Below are 16,587 nucleotides of genomic sequence, written 5' to 3'. Positions count from 1 at the left end.
AGATATAGTACAGTATGAGGTTTACAATAAATAATAGGAAGTCTGTGAGGTGAGCTAGGATTTACAAGTAGAATGCAGTGAGAGATACTGTGTTAAGCATTTTTACAATTTTTACATTGATATACAAGCAGTATGTAGTAGTGAAGGTGTAGCTCGGGAGAGGGTGGTCGGGGAGAGGAGCCAGGATTTCACTTTGAAGCGGAATGCTAGGAAGGAATGTTCATTGCTAAGTGCAGGGGATAGGGAGTGCCAAGTTTTGGCAGCTAGAACTGGGAAACTGGTTCTGCCTGAATTTCGGAATGCTAAGGCAATGGGTATATTTGGCTCTGGTTGGTCTCAATGAGGTTTTCCAAGCAAATTTGTCGGGGCAGATATTTCGGGGCTGTATTGTTGAGGCATTTGTGGGTGATCATGAGTGTTCTGAAGGTAATTCAGTCTTTTATGGGGAACCAGTTGGCCGTCTGTCTGGCTTGGGTTATGTGGTCAGACTGTGGGATGTTGAGAGCTGCTCTAAGAGCGTTACTTTGGAGGATTTGGAGCTTGTGGATATTTTGTTTACTGGTGCCTAGATGGAGGGAGTTGCAGTAGTCGATTTCTGATAGCATTGGGGCTCTGGCCAGTGTGATACAGCTTGGTGTGGACCGGAATGGTCTGCAGGCAGTTATTAGTTTAGTAATATAAGCCGATGAAGAGGCTGTGTCGTTTGCTTGTTTTGCAAGTGATGGGGTGGAGTCAAGGTAGACTCCTAAAGTTTTGGTGTTTTTGCAGACCTTGATTACATTTCCATTTATGTTGAAGGAGTTGTATTGTGGGTTGAGTTTGTTTAGGCGTTGCCAATGAGTAGAAGCTCAGTTTTTTCGTCAATAACACATAAACCGTGCTTGGCCATCCAGTCTTGGATTTTGCTGTAGATTTCATTGAGGCAGGATGAGTCAGTTTCGTATATGCCAGAGACCGTGATGAGGATCTATGGATCATCAGCGTAGTTGATGTATGGGACATTCATATCATCTAAGAGGTCAAATAACATCTTGGTAAAGATGTTATAAAGCTTGGGGGGTGGGGGGGCACAGGAGCCTTGGGGGACTGCGCAGGTAATGGGCGATTGGTCTGCTGAAGCAGTATCTGAAAAGACCCTCATGGATCTTTCGGATAGGAGGGATTGGATCCATTTGGCTGCATTCGGTGAGAAGGAGGCTGATGTGGTTAGGTGTGAGGTTAAGATGCTGTGGTCGACTAAGTCTGCGGAGAGGTCCAACAGGAGGAGAGAGGGGTGGCCATTGTCTTTTGCCATCCATTTAGATCTTCAGGTCGAGAAGGGCTCTCTCGGTGCCATGTTTAGGTCTGAAGCCAGATTGCCGGAGGCCTAGAAGGTTATGCGATTCAAGGTGGTTCTGAATTTGAATGTAAGCTGATTTTTAGTAGAAATGGGATGTGGTGATGGGGCGGTAGTTTGTGGGAATGTTAGGGTCTAGAGTAGGTTTCTTACTCGGAGGTTTGACCCAGGCGTCTTTGAGATTCTTGGGGACTGTACGGCAAAGGAGGAGTTAATTAGTGAGGTGATGAAAGGGGCAAAGTCTTTTGCTCCTTCTTTGATGATGGAAGCTGGGTATATAGCTCCTTCACATTTTGAGGGTTTGAGACTAGCAATTATGGATTCTACCTGCGTAGTCGTGACTGGTGAGAAATTGAAGAGGTTGGTGGTGTTGCTGCGCTGACTATGGGTGGCTGTGCTAGTGCCATTAGAGGCTAGGAATGTTCTTTTAGTTTCAATTTTGGTCTGGAGTAGTGCTATTTGGTCCAATAGTGCCTTCTGGATGTTAGCACACCAGGTGGCGTCTGTCACAGGTGGATTGGGGCGGTATGGGCGATTCCATTTCCCTGAGAATTGTGAAGAGTTCCTTCACATTTGAGCTGGCATTTTGAATTCTCTTGTTAAAAGTATCGCTTTTGATTTTGATGATGGCGGTTTTGTAGTTAGTTGCGACTGTTTTGAAGAGGGCCATGTTTTGGGGTGTAGGGTCCTTTATCCATTTAGTTTCTAAGGATCTTTTGGATTTCCTCAGGGTTTTTAGTTCTGGAGTGAACCATTTATGTGGCTGGGTTGTTTGGCTTTCCTGGTTTTGAGGGGGGCTATTTGGTCTAGTGCTAGCAGTAGATTCTTGTTGAACAAGTTGACCAGAGTTTGTGTCTGATTCAGTGTAGGAGGTGGGATTGATGATGGGCTGGATGAGGGGCGCAGGGTCTGCATGTTGATGAACTTATTGTTCCTAGTAGTGGCTGGAGGAGCTTGGGGTAGGGCAGTGTTCGGGAAAGGGGGGGTGGGGAGGCTTCTAGTTCAAAGTGGATGATGTGGTGTTTTGACCAAGCACATGGGGTGTTAGATAGTAAGTTCAGGTTGCAGTTTAGGTTCGCAACCCAGGCGAGTGTTCTGCCTTTGCAATGGTTGGGCTCGTATATGAGTTGGTGGAATCCTAGATTGAGAATGGATTGTTCAATGGTTAATGCGTGGGAATCTAATGGGTCTTTTGTATCCTAGGTTTAGATCTCCTAAGAGTAAGATTTTGGAAGTGTTTGGTGTGATGTGAGAGCAAGTTAGAGATGGCTTCTTCAAAGGTCGAGATTGGGCCTGGAAGTCTGTAAATCAGGTGTATTAATATTGTGCTTTGGGCCGAGATGGGTAGTTTGACGGACATGAGTTCCCCTGAAGGGAATGGTAGCTACGTGAATTCTCGTAGGCCAAGTTGTGTTTGGGAGATGATGGCAATTCCTCCCCTTTTACTGGTAGTTCTGTCTGTTCTAGTGATGTGATAGCTATCCTGCACAGCAAGCATGAGGCGAGGACCAGCTGCTGGATGTAGCCATGTTTCTGTGATAGCAAGGAGGTCAATGTTGTTAGCTAGTATGAGGTCTGTTATTTCTAGGGCCATAACACTAAGTGGCCATTCTTCTAGAACAAAGGCATAACTGGTTAATAATAGAAAGATATACATGTCAGAAATGTGTACAAAATTTACATCTGTCAGAAATAATGTTTTGAATCTTAGGAGTTTTGTGAGAAGGGTGACATATCTACCCAGGGCTGTAACATTCAAGTGCAATTCTGAGTACATGTGTTTCCTTTAAAAAAAAAAAAAGAAAGAAACATACGCTATTTCAAATTTAGTCGTTTTGGCTGTGAATGTAGGCTGAATCAATAAGGGGCAGCACTGACAAAAGGCATCAACAATATAGGCTATTTCATTTTTTTGCTTTTGCTGTAAATGCAGGCTAAATCAATAAGGGGCAGCACTGATGAAAGGCATCAACAATATAGGCTATTTCGATTTTAGTTGCTTAGGCTAGAGATGCAGGCTACATCAATAAGGGCAACATCAAGCTTAAGTGGGATACTGTTGAAATGCGACACGTGACTTGATAGAGATAAAGTTACAGGGAGTGTTACATGGCATGTGTCTGTCGAGTCGCAGGCCTGTGTTAGGCTCTGGATTAGCTTAAGGGTGGGGTTGGGTGGCAGTCCCAGGGGGTCGCTTCTGCCGTAGAGAAGCTGCTTCCCACAGTGCACCTTCTGACGTTGTCTTCTGTGGTCACTAATACTGTTGCTGCAGTGTTCCTCCTTCACGCTTGCGGATACTGCAGTGCCCCTCTCACCTTGTGGTGGTCTTTTTTTTTTTTTTTGGGGAGATTTCTCCACGGTGAAAGCATCTAACCTTATAGTAAAACAGGATTTCAAACAAAAGGTAGACCGATCCTCTTCAATATTATGGCAGAGCATGGAGGCTTAACTCAAGGGAGGGAAGAAGACTGGCAGTGGAGTAATTTTCCCAGCAGTTGCCCCCAAAGAATACACTAGTGTTATGATAAGAAAATGCATTTTTTAATATAAAATCACACTTACAAGATCTAGATGGTCTAATAAGTCCTTTGAGTGAAACATGACGCACAGTAAGACATGTATGCATAATCACAGTAAAGGCCATGAACAAGCGAATCCCGCCTCTGGCTCCAGGGTGTCTGGTGGGGGCAGGAAGCTAGGGAGGTGCCCGAATCTCCCTATTCTTACTCTCCTAGGAGACCAGAATGCACTCTTAGGTGATTGGCCAGCTGGCTGTCGGGCAAGGGTGACTGACAGCTAGGCTGGAATAAATGGGAGAAACCTGCATAAAGGTGAGGTTTTCTGGCTTGGAATGCGGAGTTGACCACTGGACGAAGGGAGCCGAAGAACTTGAAGAGGACGCCTGCTGCAACTTCTGGACCGTTGGTTTGTATTCGTATTGTATCGACAGAAAAGCCCCTGCAAGGACGACTTCTCCCTTTGAGTTGGTGGGACCAATCAACTCCAAAGTAAGCCACCTGGACATCCTCTCAGAGCTGGTTGAAATTCACTGTAGTTGCTGCTGGAACCGAATAGCCATGGAGAGGAACACCAGATCGTGTGCGTTGCTTTTAAGCTGGCCAAGAGCTCCAGGAAGATCCTCCGACTCCCAGGAAGCAGGACTGACCGAGCCTGAGCCACCTCAACAGAGCGCTGGACCCCAGATGCAAGGAAAGCCCATCTCGACAGCCAGGAACCAAGGTGTTTCTATTTGCAGTAGACGCGACGAGCTGAAACCCCGAAGTGCCACTTGTTTGAAGATTGCCGGTTACGAACTGTGACCGTCCAATTGCAGTGCAGGAGTCCCCAGAAGTCCTCCCTCTTGTCCCCACGACTGAGGCTGCACTTTTCTTCAACTTTAAGGTACTGCAAAGTCTAAGAACTTAACTCTTGTTGTGTAACCCCACTTGTCCTCGTTGGAGACTTGTCTTGGTTGCATCTGTAGAGTTGATAACGGCTTCTTTACGTCACAAGCCTCGTCGGCTTGTGGCCCTACTTTGATTTCTTCTATTCTACAAAGACTTATAAAACATTGTGCAAAACTTTCTTACCTGCAAGAAGTGCTTCAGTTCACTTTGAGTTTTGCTAACTTAACATTGGTGTTACGCTCACCTGGACCCCACAGGGGTGTCGATCGGACCCGGACAGCTGCGGTCTCCTTTAACGTGATGCGTAGTGCAGAGATGACTGTCTGGACTGGCACGCCTAGTCTTGTCTGCTGGACCCAAAGAAGTATTTTCCTGCAAGTGGAGACGGGGGTTAACCACCTGTGGGTTTTAGTGATGGCCTCCCAACTGTTCTCGCTCTCCCCCACTAATCACCTCCGATATCCCCTTAGCAACCTCGCCTTATGTTTGTAAAAGATGAGCTCTCCATCCTGCGTGTCTTGCAGGGGCGCGTAGATACCAGTTACTTCACTGGTTTGAAGGCGTTGGGAGAGTTCCGGTAAGTATTGACTCTGAAGTCCCTGGCGGGATTGGTAAGTATCAAGTTCAGAGTTCAATGTGCCTGATGTTCACTCTTGTCCCCTTCCTTCCTTAAGTTGCAACTGAGTTCGTGGGAAGGTGGTCTCGTAGCTGCTGCTGGCGTTCAGGTAAGAATCTGTGTTACCCAACGCTGTCGGGTTACTATTGCATGCGTTAACGTGTTGTTTTTCTCCCTCTTTACAGATGCGGCATATGAAAATGTGGAGAGTTATGGAATAATACCGCCGGTGGGAAGTGTATGGTGGTAAGAGGTTGTATTTGTTGATTCCCTTGCCTCACCTTGTTTTTTCTTGTGTCCCCTAGGTGCCGGATTACGGCGAAGAAATGATGGAGACAGTGCCGGATCGAAAGATGCTGTGAGAACTGGGAGGTATGGCGCCGTGCTCGAGCTGGTGAAGCGACGCGTGCAGGACTGATGTACTTTCCAGGTCCGGAGATGAAATGGTTCCGGAATTAGGTGAGGAATTTGAAATAAGTTCGTTTTCTAACCTTGTCCTTTTCTTCTTTATTCTAGGAGCTCCGGATTCGAGGCGGGCGTGGCAGAAGACTGGATGCTGGCTGCAGGCACGCGGGCGTGGCAGAAGACTGGATGCTGGCTGCAGGCACGGTGAGCGTCACGCTGCTGGATGCAGAATAACGCGAAGCATGTGCTGCTGTTCGGGTGTGGTTTAAATAGCCTCCAAAGTAGTTCCAGGTAAGAAGTTCCCTAGAGCCAGGCCCGAGTAAAAAAAATAGTCCCTGTAACAAAATAGTCCCATCAAGGCCTCATGTAGGCTTGGACTCTTTTGCAGCATGGTCTGCATCAGCTAAGTAAAGTCTATGAGCCTGGTGCCTATGGCGCCAGGACTGAACCCAGACAGCCCCTAGCCGGGGCTGCTGAGGTTTAAACAAATGTCTGGATGCCTGCTCCCGGAGCTGAGGGCCTTGGTCCTGATGCCCGGGGGTAGGCATCATGACAATTGGCTGGTCTGGCTCCCTGAATTCCTCTTCTCTCCTCTGGTTAGGTGTTGTGCCTTCCTTCTAGGAAGGGGTTAACTGACTTTGGATTGTGGCTGGGGGGGTATTTTGAAAGTAAGAATACTTAAGAATAATTGTTTGAATACTTACCTATTTCTGAAACCTCTTCTCTTTGACACTTCCCAAGGATATTCTAAATGCAACAGTAATATATTAATGTCCCCAGCACCCTAACTATTGAATCACCTGTGGGTGTAGGTATTGTCTGTGGGCCATACCAAAAGGGTATTTGCTGATTTAGAAAACTAAGTGTGTGTATTTTGTAGTATATTTGTGTGTTGCTTTATATTGCCCCCTTCTGAAGAATGCATACTCTGACTGTTAAATTAATAATTGTTTTATCAAGAAACCTTATTTGAATACTTGTCACTGTGAATCTCTGTGTAACTCCCCTACAGCTCACATTGACCCCTCTTAAGATAAGCCAGGCTGCTCAACACGCTACCAACCTGTGTAGTACAGACTTATACCAAAGGTTGGGTTCCTATTACCAGGAGGTCAGGGTTGTTTTAGTGCACCCAAAGGGTACTGCATACAATCTTGCCTACACCGCATTAGGAGGAAGAATATGCAATTTGCTGTGAACTCTTGACTTGCACGATGAAGTATCGGGGTAGACGGCTGAAGGAGTGGCTGAAGGCCAAGGCCTCTGCACAGGGTGGGTCCCAGGAGCATGCCTCTCCCGGATCCGGGAATGCTGAGTGGGCTTTGAAGTCTTCGAGTTTGAATGGTGCCCTTCAGTTTAATAAGGAAAATGTCTTCTACCCCAAAGTCTGGCTTCAGAAAATGCCAGGAATGCGGGGCTAAAATTTCAACTACTGACCCCCACTGTGTCTGCCTGTGGTGCCTGGGTTCCGAATATCAAACCGATGTCTGTGGTTCCTGTCGGGCCATGACGGAGAAAGATCTCGGGGAGCGCCGAGGTAAACTGGCAGTGGGGAGGGCGACTTTGAAGTCCTTTTCGAAGAGGGATAAAAAGTCGGGTGAGCCCAAAGATTCGGCCCAATGCAAAAAGTCCCAAAATTCTCGATCGAGGAGTTGGTCGAGACAATCGTCGTCGTCGTCTTCATCAAAAAAGGCAAAAAAGAGACCACATAGGTCGCCATCTTCCTCCTCTTCTGATTCCTCTACAGAGGTCATAAGGTGCCCAATCAGGACTGATTCTCCCAAAAAATGGGACGATTTTAAAGAAAGCAATGCTGTGAACCTTCGAGAATGCGGCCTCGACCCCCTCGAAGTATTCACGCAGAAGCCATTCCCCGGTCGCTCCTTTTGGACGACTCACGGAGGTCTAAGACTACTATGGCAACGACGACTACCAAATCGTTCTCGATCTGACAAAAAATAATCAAGGGTATCGTCTCGAACAAAGTATGTTACCCAAACCTCAGAAAAAGAACAAATCGTCTAAGCCTGGGGTGCACAACATACAGCCCGCGGGCCATATGCGGCCCGCCCTATTGTGCTTTGCGGCCCCCCAGTGGGTTGAACTTTCATAATGAAGTGCACCCCACTTCAAGCCACGTAAAAAAACAAAGCGGGCCGCACTTCATTACAAAAGTCTTTCTTTCCTGAGACACTGCTGACAAAAGCGTCCCTAGAGGGCTCTAACTGCCCAGCTAATTGATGGTCTGCCCCCACCCTCCGCCCCCCCCCCCTGTCAAATCTCCCTCTCCGGCAACAAATTCTTTTCAGGAGCATCAAAGGTTGCACAGCCTGTGTTATTTCTTCTGGCCAGAAAGGGATAACGCTGGAAGCAATGGGCCATGACTATCACTGCAGTGGAGGCCATCAGTGATAAAAGCAGGCTACCTCCATGGTGGACACACTATTGTTTTCCAACTGTGCAGCTTTCACTTGTTTAGAACAAAAACACATTTTTCAAACTTAAACATGCTTCTTGAACTTTCATTTAGTTTTCTTTTAAATCAGTTTCTTTTTTTGTCGACTGGCACAGAAATACCTTGTGATTTTTGTGTCCCTTCCTTTGTGTTTTTTCACAAATTATATTTCTAAAGCGATCATATGATTGTCAAACTGCTTAATCACAAATAAATGCTTCTATTGCACTTAAATGGGTGGCAACTTTTGATTTTCACTATGTGGCCAAAATTCCCCCACCCTCGCCCTGAATATAAGGAAGCTGCCAGCCCAACACATCCCGTGGTTAAACACATTTTATAGCATTTGGTTTTATAAGGTATTACACAAATTTAAGATTTGAGGGGCGGGAGAGGGGGGAATATATATATATATATATATATATATATATATATATATATATATATATATATATATATGTGTGTTTTGAGAAGCGGGGTGGGGGTGGGGGGGAAATGTGTCGGGCCTGCCTGCATGTATGTCACTTTGTGTATGTTGAGATGTTTGGTTGAGGGTGGATCCATGGGGCATAGTGTTTGGTTGGGGGCCATGGGGCATAGTGTTTGGTTGGGGGCCATGGGGCATAGTGTTTGGTTGGGGGCCATGGGGCATAGTGTTTGGTTGGGGGCCATGGGGCATAGTGTTTGGTTGGGGGCCATGGGGCATAGTGTTTGGTTGGGGGTGGGGGCCATGCAGCATAGTGTTGCACTCCAAGAGTGAACCCAATAATAAAGCTAAAACAGCCACCATTAGGAGATGTACCTCCTTTGCTTTTTATGGATACCCGACTCAACAAAGGCCATACTCCTCTTGGCCAACCCAAACATCAAAGTATAGCATTCCAAAATGACGGAATGTCCAATCAGTGATCAATAACATATATATATATATATATATATATATATATATATATATATATATATATATATATATATATATATATACTTAAACAGATGATATGCAATAACTAAATAGAAATAAATGACAACAAGGGAAAATGTGTAGTACCAAATGTAAGTTTGAAATACAAACAAACACTGTTACACCTCAAAAACGTATTCTTTTTCCATGTGTTTAATGAAAAGGGGGTTGAAAAGGCCTCCTGCCGCGCCTATCGCCCCACCCACATTTACTTTTCGGCCCATTAGAGGCATCATGTAAGGTACTTTTGACCCTATGTCAAAATCAGTTGTGCACCCCTGGTCTAAGCATTCGATGAAGTCGTCGACTCCATCAGAGTCGGACCCTTCAAAACCAAAAACGATGGCAACGTCAAGTAAATCAGCGCGTCTGTCAACCTTCGTCGACACCGTTGTCGAATGCTTCGATGCTCTCGTTGAGAGTTCCATCGATGCCATTGCCAAAAGTGTCATCGACTCAGTTGTCGATGACTGTGTCAATGCTTTTGACGGTCACTTGACCATTCCGAGGCCTCTGCCTTTGCCAGACGAGGATTTTCATCCTATGTCTAGGAAAGACTTTCAAATCCGTGGCCTCAATTTATGAGGAAGATAAACTCTGAGGAGGAATCTTCTCCTTTTGGTGCGAGGTATGGCACACATTTTTTTTTTCCTTACCAACTTGTTGATCAGGAGTCCAAAATTAGACACCTCACCAGAGCTCGAATTTGGTAAGCCTGATCCAAATGAGCATGCAGATTCTGCATACAGAAGCCTCATGAATAGTTATTGAATACATGGGCTGGAGCAGTAGCTCTCCAACCTACGAACAGGATGACATGACCGATATACCGACCCAAGGCCCTCAGAAAGACCTGGTTTTACCCTTTAATGCAGCTCTGCAGAAAAGAGTTTTGGCAAACTGATATAATCCAGAATCTGGACCCGCTATAAATAAAACCTTTTCCAGAAAATATAGGCCTTCCAGTATTGATCCGGATTACTTAACAAAACATCCTACACCCGAAAGCCTGGTGGTTCAGGCAGCCACATCAACCATGCAGTCTGCCTATCCATCTATTCCTCTGGCTAGAGACAAGAGGGTGGACGGCTGGGCGCATAAGATCTTTACTTTGGGCAGTATGGCCTTAAAATCTGCTAATGTTACCTGCACCCTTTCAAGGTTTACTTACACCCTTTGGGACTGCATTAGTATGGCGGCTGAACACATTCCGGAAGGCGAGGAGAGAAACGGCTTCCTGGCTATTGTGAAGGATGGGAAGGAGGCAATGGGTGAGTGTCTCCAGTCAAGACTGGACACTGCTGACCGCATCAGCCGGTTCATGGCTTCTAGCACCATGCTAAGCAGGTTTGCGTGGCTGAGAAAATCTGGCTTGGCAACGGATGTGCAGGCCAGGTTACTCAATATGCCCATTGACGGCTTGAGGTTGTTCGGTAGCAAGGCAGATGAGAGCCTGGAGAAGCTGCAGACCTCTAAGGCGGCGGCTAAATCACTTAGCACCTCCATACGTCAAACTCAGCATCACCCCTACTCGGGCTCATCTTCCTGTAGGGGTCATCCTTTGTTTCTATTCCTCATTTGGAAGGGAAAGAGGACACGCTGTACAAAGGGGACAGAAAAGATTGCCTCGTAGTGGACAAGGAAAGGGTGCTAGATCAGCCCCAGCAACGGCAACTGTGTACCTTCAGCCCCTGCTGCAGCCGCCTGTAAGCTCGGACAGCTGGAAGAGGGGGGACTTCCTGTCGTCGTTGTACTTGGAGGATGCATACTTACACATCCCCATTCACAAAGGGCACTGCAAGTTCCTGTGTTTCGTGGTGCAAGGAGGCACTACCAATTCAAGGCCCTTCCCTTTATATTGAAGTCAGCGACCAGGGTCTTCACTAAGTGCCTGGCGCCAGTGGCGGTGCAGCTGGGACTACGGGGGATTGACGTCTACTCTTTTCTGGACGACTGGCTGAACCGGGCCAGCTCGAAGGAGATCTCCGTCGATCACACAGCGAAGACTGTGCGCCTGCTGGCGGAGTTGGGGTTCTCGGTGAACTATGTAAAGTCCTGCTTGATGCCATCGCAGGACGTGCTGTTTCTGGGATCCCGACTCAGCACAGTGTCGTGACTGGTGTCTCCGTCGGAGGCGAGGATAGCGGCCATTTTGGGCAAGGTACAACGACTGTTGGCCCTGAAGATCGCAAGGGTAAGGTCCATCAAGTCTCTGCTCGGCATGATGTCATGCGTATACCTCATTCAGCTGTGCAGGCTGCGGATGCATCAACTACAGGAGTTTGTCGACGCCCGTTGGATACAAGTGTCAGGAAGCTTTGAGGACAAGATCACACTCAAGTTTCCGGTGAGCGATACAGTGGTGGGGAGTTCGCGCACATCTGTCCGGAGGAGCAGATTTCCAGACACCACCTCACCAGGAGACAGTCACGACGGACTCCTCCTTGGAAGGATGGGGAGCTCACACCAGAAGTCTTCACGCAAGACGCCTGTGGCTACTGGAGAAGACATTGCTGGAGCTGCGTGCAGTGTTTTGGGCCCTAGCGTCTTTCCTTCCGTCCCTCAAGGGCAAGGTGGTGCATGTCTTCACGGACAATACCACCACCATGTTTTACATCAGGAAGCAGGGGGGCACCAGATCCCCGGCGCTCTCCACAGAAGCGCAGGACCTGTGGCACTGGGCCGTCGCCCAGGGGATGTTCCTCATCCCGGTTCATCTGGCAGGAGTGAAGAACACTGTCGCCGACTCGCTCAGCAGGGAGCTGTGCTCTTGCCACGAGTGGTAGCTTCGGCGGGATGAAGTGGATCACCTGTTCCACAGATGGGGCAATCCCCAGATCGATCTATTTGCGACAGTGACAAACACCAAGTGTTGGAGGTTCGCTAGCCGGTTTCCCCAGTCGGGGAGCATGAGGGAGGCATTCTCATTCCCATGGGACGGCCTGTTTCTGTATGTGTTCCCTCCGTTGCTTCATCGACTAGTCAATCAAATCGGATGGTCCCGGATGATGCTCGTCACACCGGCGTGGCTGAGGCAGATCTGGTACTCGGACCTTCTCGACATGTAAGCATCCCCTTAGAGTCAAGCTTCTGGTGGTCGCACATCTTCTGGCCAGAGAAGGAGGCACAATTCTGCACCACAACCCAGGATCGCTGAACCCAAAGGCCTGGCTCCTGCAGCATTAGAGTTCAGGGATAACGACCTCCCAGTGGATTGCAAGGAGGTGCTTGCCAAGGCCAGGGCATCATCTAGTCTTAAATGCTATGGACATAAATGGAAGAGGTTTGCCGTTTGGTGCCATGCACAGATCAACCCTCTTACGGGTCACGGCTCCTCAAATGCTGCTGTATTCGCTGTAGCTGGCCAAAGCAGGACTGGCCCATGCTTCCATCAAAGTTCATCTGGTGGCTATCTCCTGCTACACCAGATCTCCGGGACGGTCGTCGTTATGGTCACACCGTCTGGTTAAGGAGTTTTTTAAAGGACTGTTCGATTTGTTCCCGCCGCTGAAGGCTCCAGCCCCGGCGTGGGAACTCAATGTGGTGCTGACTAGGCTCATGGGCCCTCCATTCGAACCTATGCAGACAGTTCCACTGAAGTTTTTGTTGTGGAAGACCGCGTTCCCCGTGGCCATCACATCTGCATGACGAATGGGTGAGATTCAGGCCCTGTCCTGTAAGCCACCTTATTTGACATTTCACGACACAAGGGTGGTGCTGCAGACACACCCCCTCTTTCATGCCCAAGGTGCCGTCGGACGTTCCTCTAAACGAGCCCTTGGTATTGCCTGTGTTCTTTGCGACACCTTCGTTGTCGGCCGAGAGGACTTTGCACTCGCTGGATGTGGCTAGAACACTGATGTTTTTATGCGGACCGGACAAAGAGTTTACGGAAGACGTCCTAACGTTTCGTGAACTTTGGCCCTGTGAACCAAGGGAAGGCCCTCTCCAAAGCTTCCATTTCCAGGTGGCTCTCCGGCTGCATCACCTATTGTCACTGGTTGGCCAGCCGACCGTTGCCTGGCTGTCCGAGAGCCCATTCGACCAGAGCGATCGCTGCAACTACGGCCTTCCTGTCTTGTGTGCCCCTGCTGAACATCTGTATGGCTGCTACATGGAGTTCGATGCCCACCTTCACGAGATTCTACTGCGTCGACCGGGATTCCAGGGAAGAGTCCGGAGTCGCCAAGCAGTGCTGCTGTGCAGTATGACCCAGAGCTCAGTGATTGGTTATTTGGAGAAAGACAGTTCAGAAATTAAACTTTTTTTTTTTCTTTACCGAGGATTCCAGCCTGACGACAGGGAATATTAATGAGCATGTGAATCCATGCCAGACCGATGCTGGAGAACAACAGTTACAGGTAAGTAACTTGTTCCATATCCAGGTGGATAATTTTTGCGATTGGAGAATGCTATAGACTGGCTGGCAAAGAACCACCAGATGGGCTAAGAGCTCACTCCACTAGGGGCATGGCAACATCTGTAGCTCTCCAGAGGAGTGTCCCAGTACGTGATATCTGTGCAGCAGCTACTTGGTCCTCTATGCATACATTCATAAAACATTACTGTTTCGATTTGACATTGTCTCAAGGGAGTCTTTTTGAAACGGCTGTTTTGCACACAGTGCATTACTAAATTAAATAGTACTCCCTCCACCAAATTGGCACTGCTTTGGGAGTCTATCAAAGATGAGGAATATGTGGAAGGACACAGTCCGTTCGAAGAACCAAGTTACTTACCCCTGGTAACGTTCCTTCAACTGGATGTTCCTCCCCCGCATTCCTCATTGCCCCTCCCAGCCTAACGCGCCATACAATTTATGTGCTTGCACTCCGCGCTTCCTGGGAGCTTACGGTCTGGGGATACGCCTGGTCAGCTCTTTAATTGATGACAACGAAAAAAACAGAACTGAAGCCAACGGGCGCAGCTCGAGCTATTTACACTACGGATGACGTCACTGTGTGACTGCAGCCCTCGAGGCACATCGACACCACATCGAGCACAGCGCCCTCTGGTGGACATTTTCTTTTGCCAAAGCAGCATAGCTGAGTGATACGAATATCAAAGATGAGGAATACGTGGGAGGAACATCCAGTCGAAAGAACGTTACCGGGGTAAGTAACTTGTTCTTCTCCCTAACAGGTCAAACCCTATTGTTTGTGGGGTGACCTGGTTTTGTGAGTTTGCCGTTTGGTTGTAGGCGTTGAGCTAGCATTGTCTCTCCGCCCCCAATCCATGTATCATGTAGTAATGCTCCACCGTCAACACCTCGGACTCGGGCCAGAGGACATGCTTGGCGTTGGGAGTTTTCCTAAAGACTGTTTGGGTTAATAAAACTATCCGTTGGCATACAGGTCCCCAACTCTTAGTATTAAGTCTGTACTACTCAAGGAACCTTGGTAGAGTGGCAGAGCAGTCATGCTTATAGGAGGAAGATGTGAGCTGTAGGTAAGTACACTGAACCCAGTAAATAAAATAGTCCAAAGAAATACTTGCACATAAAATGTTATTAAAATATACATTATATTTACACAACGATGGTAGATAAATACTTAAGTTTGTTTAGCTTGCACATAAGAATTCTTAAAACTTTTCAAAAGCCATTGCTTCAATGGTAGTTCCTCGGGGTACACTTGTGAGTTTGACACTAATGAGTTGTACTGTATGATTGGTACTATTGTGCGCTCGTGTAAAGACAAAGATATACAGTAATTGTGTTTAGTTAGCAAAAGCACAAGTCTTTTAGGAAGGAAAAAGGTTGGTTAATCACACAGCAGCAGAGCTCAATGTTCTAGCTGGATTCTCCTCTGTGCAGCAGCGACTGACCCAGTCTCCTGATTCCTCGATCTGGTGATGAAAGGAGGAACCCTGAATGGGATGTCTTAGCAGCAGTCTTCAAGATTTCTTTGGTCTCCCCGGTCAGTCTGCGGTTTTGGTGCCTTTGTCTCAGCACAGACAAAGGACAGTATTCGCCTGGTCGATCTTTGATTCTGGAGTGCAATTAGGACAGCCAGCCCTCCAGTGGGAACTGTTTCAATTTAGGAACTCTGGCAGATAAAGGGCAGGGGAGTGAATTTAACTCCTCCCCCACTTCCTACCTGCCCAGACACACTGGAGTCTGGGCTCGGACACCCAAGGGTACCCGCCAAAGGCAAAATGCACACACAGACCGCCCCCTCCCAGAATGGTAGACAAAGAACCATGATACAAATGGCGAAAAAAGAAAGGAGCCACCTTGTTCGAATATAGGTGACATATATTGTGCACAATTGAGACTCTGACTACAATCTGTGGTTAAAAAATAGCACAATAGTTTGCAGAACATGCCCACTGCCACCAGCCATAACTGTCTGTGACTAAAACATCACAGGAGCAGAGGGAAGGGGGATACTAAGTATCCCTCTTAGCACTCCACATAAGGCGGTGTGTACTAATGTTAAAGGGTATTTGTGTCGTGCACTTTCACAACAGTGGTCACCTGGCGCTCTGGTGGCTCTGAAAGGGGAAGAGGGGGGGGGTGAGTTAGTGGGAATAAGCTGGAAAAGTGCAGGAGAGCAGTGATATGCTGTTGGCAGCCTCAACCCGATTAACACTGTTTGCTGGGCTTGGGGTGTTTTTCGGTCGGTAGCCGTCGTGTGCTGTTGTGCGAGTCTGAGTGGTTTGTTTGTTGAAGTGAAGTTTGTGCAGATTAATATGCTGTGCTAATCTCCTAGTATACTTTTTTAGGAAGGATACAAAGTATCCCTTTATCCTTACTAACTGTAGCTGGTACGGATTGTTAGGGAGAATTCTCAAAAATGTGCCAATTCCCTTCACCTTAGAGACCCCCAGACACTTTGCTGGATTTTGAGGGCTTGATTTTTTTTTTTTTTACCTGGAGTGAGTGGGACCCTTTTTCCCACTCTCTCATGTGTTTTGAAATGTGTTTTACCCTTGTGTTTCCTTTTGGCTATGGAGTCTAACCAATTTCATAGGCATCATCTTTTTCTTTTGTGTCACGCAGCATCCTCAGTGCAGTGACACAGGGAAGCCTTTCAGGCTTTCCCAAGGTTTAACTACCTTCTCTGGGATGAAATACTGTTTTCCAGAGTAAGTGAAGTGAAATTGACTTTACTAGTCTTTTTAAATTCCTAGACCCAGCACCCCCATCTTACAATAGAGTGCTGGAGAGGTAACTTAGTATCCTATTTGTTTAGTTACTCATGTAACAGTCAAATGCTACCCTTTCCTCTCAGAATGGCTGGTGGCAGTGGTTTTACAACTAACTACCTTGATTTTTCCCGACTGCGAACTCTTCGTAGCTGCGGTAACGTATAATCGCGGGAGCCATGTTTTTTAAGGTGGCATCTGAGTCCCCTTTGTTTAAACAGGTCACAGTCTTTTTTTTTCACCATTTCTTTGTGGAAA

General features: G+C 47.4%; 1 protein-coding gene across 1 annotated transcript in view; it reads left to right on the top strand.

Moving 5' to 3' along the window:
- The window catches only part of NXF1 (nuclear RNA export factor 1), a 537,434-nt gene that overhangs the window by 174,320 nt on the left and 346,527 nt on the right, over positions 1-16,587 (top strand). The window lies entirely within an intron of this gene.

The sequence above is a fragment of the Ambystoma mexicanum genome, chromosome 2p (genome assembly GCF_040938575.1).
Source record: "Ambystoma mexicanum isolate Mex_15411 chromosome 2p, UKY_AmexF1_1, whole genome shotgun sequence".
Taxonomy (NCBI): Eukaryota; Metazoa; Chordata; class Amphibia; order Caudata; family Ambystomatidae; genus Ambystoma; species Ambystoma mexicanum.
The sequence above is the reverse complement of the archived record's forward strand: the minus strand, read 5'-3'. Positions and strand labels throughout refer to the sequence as shown.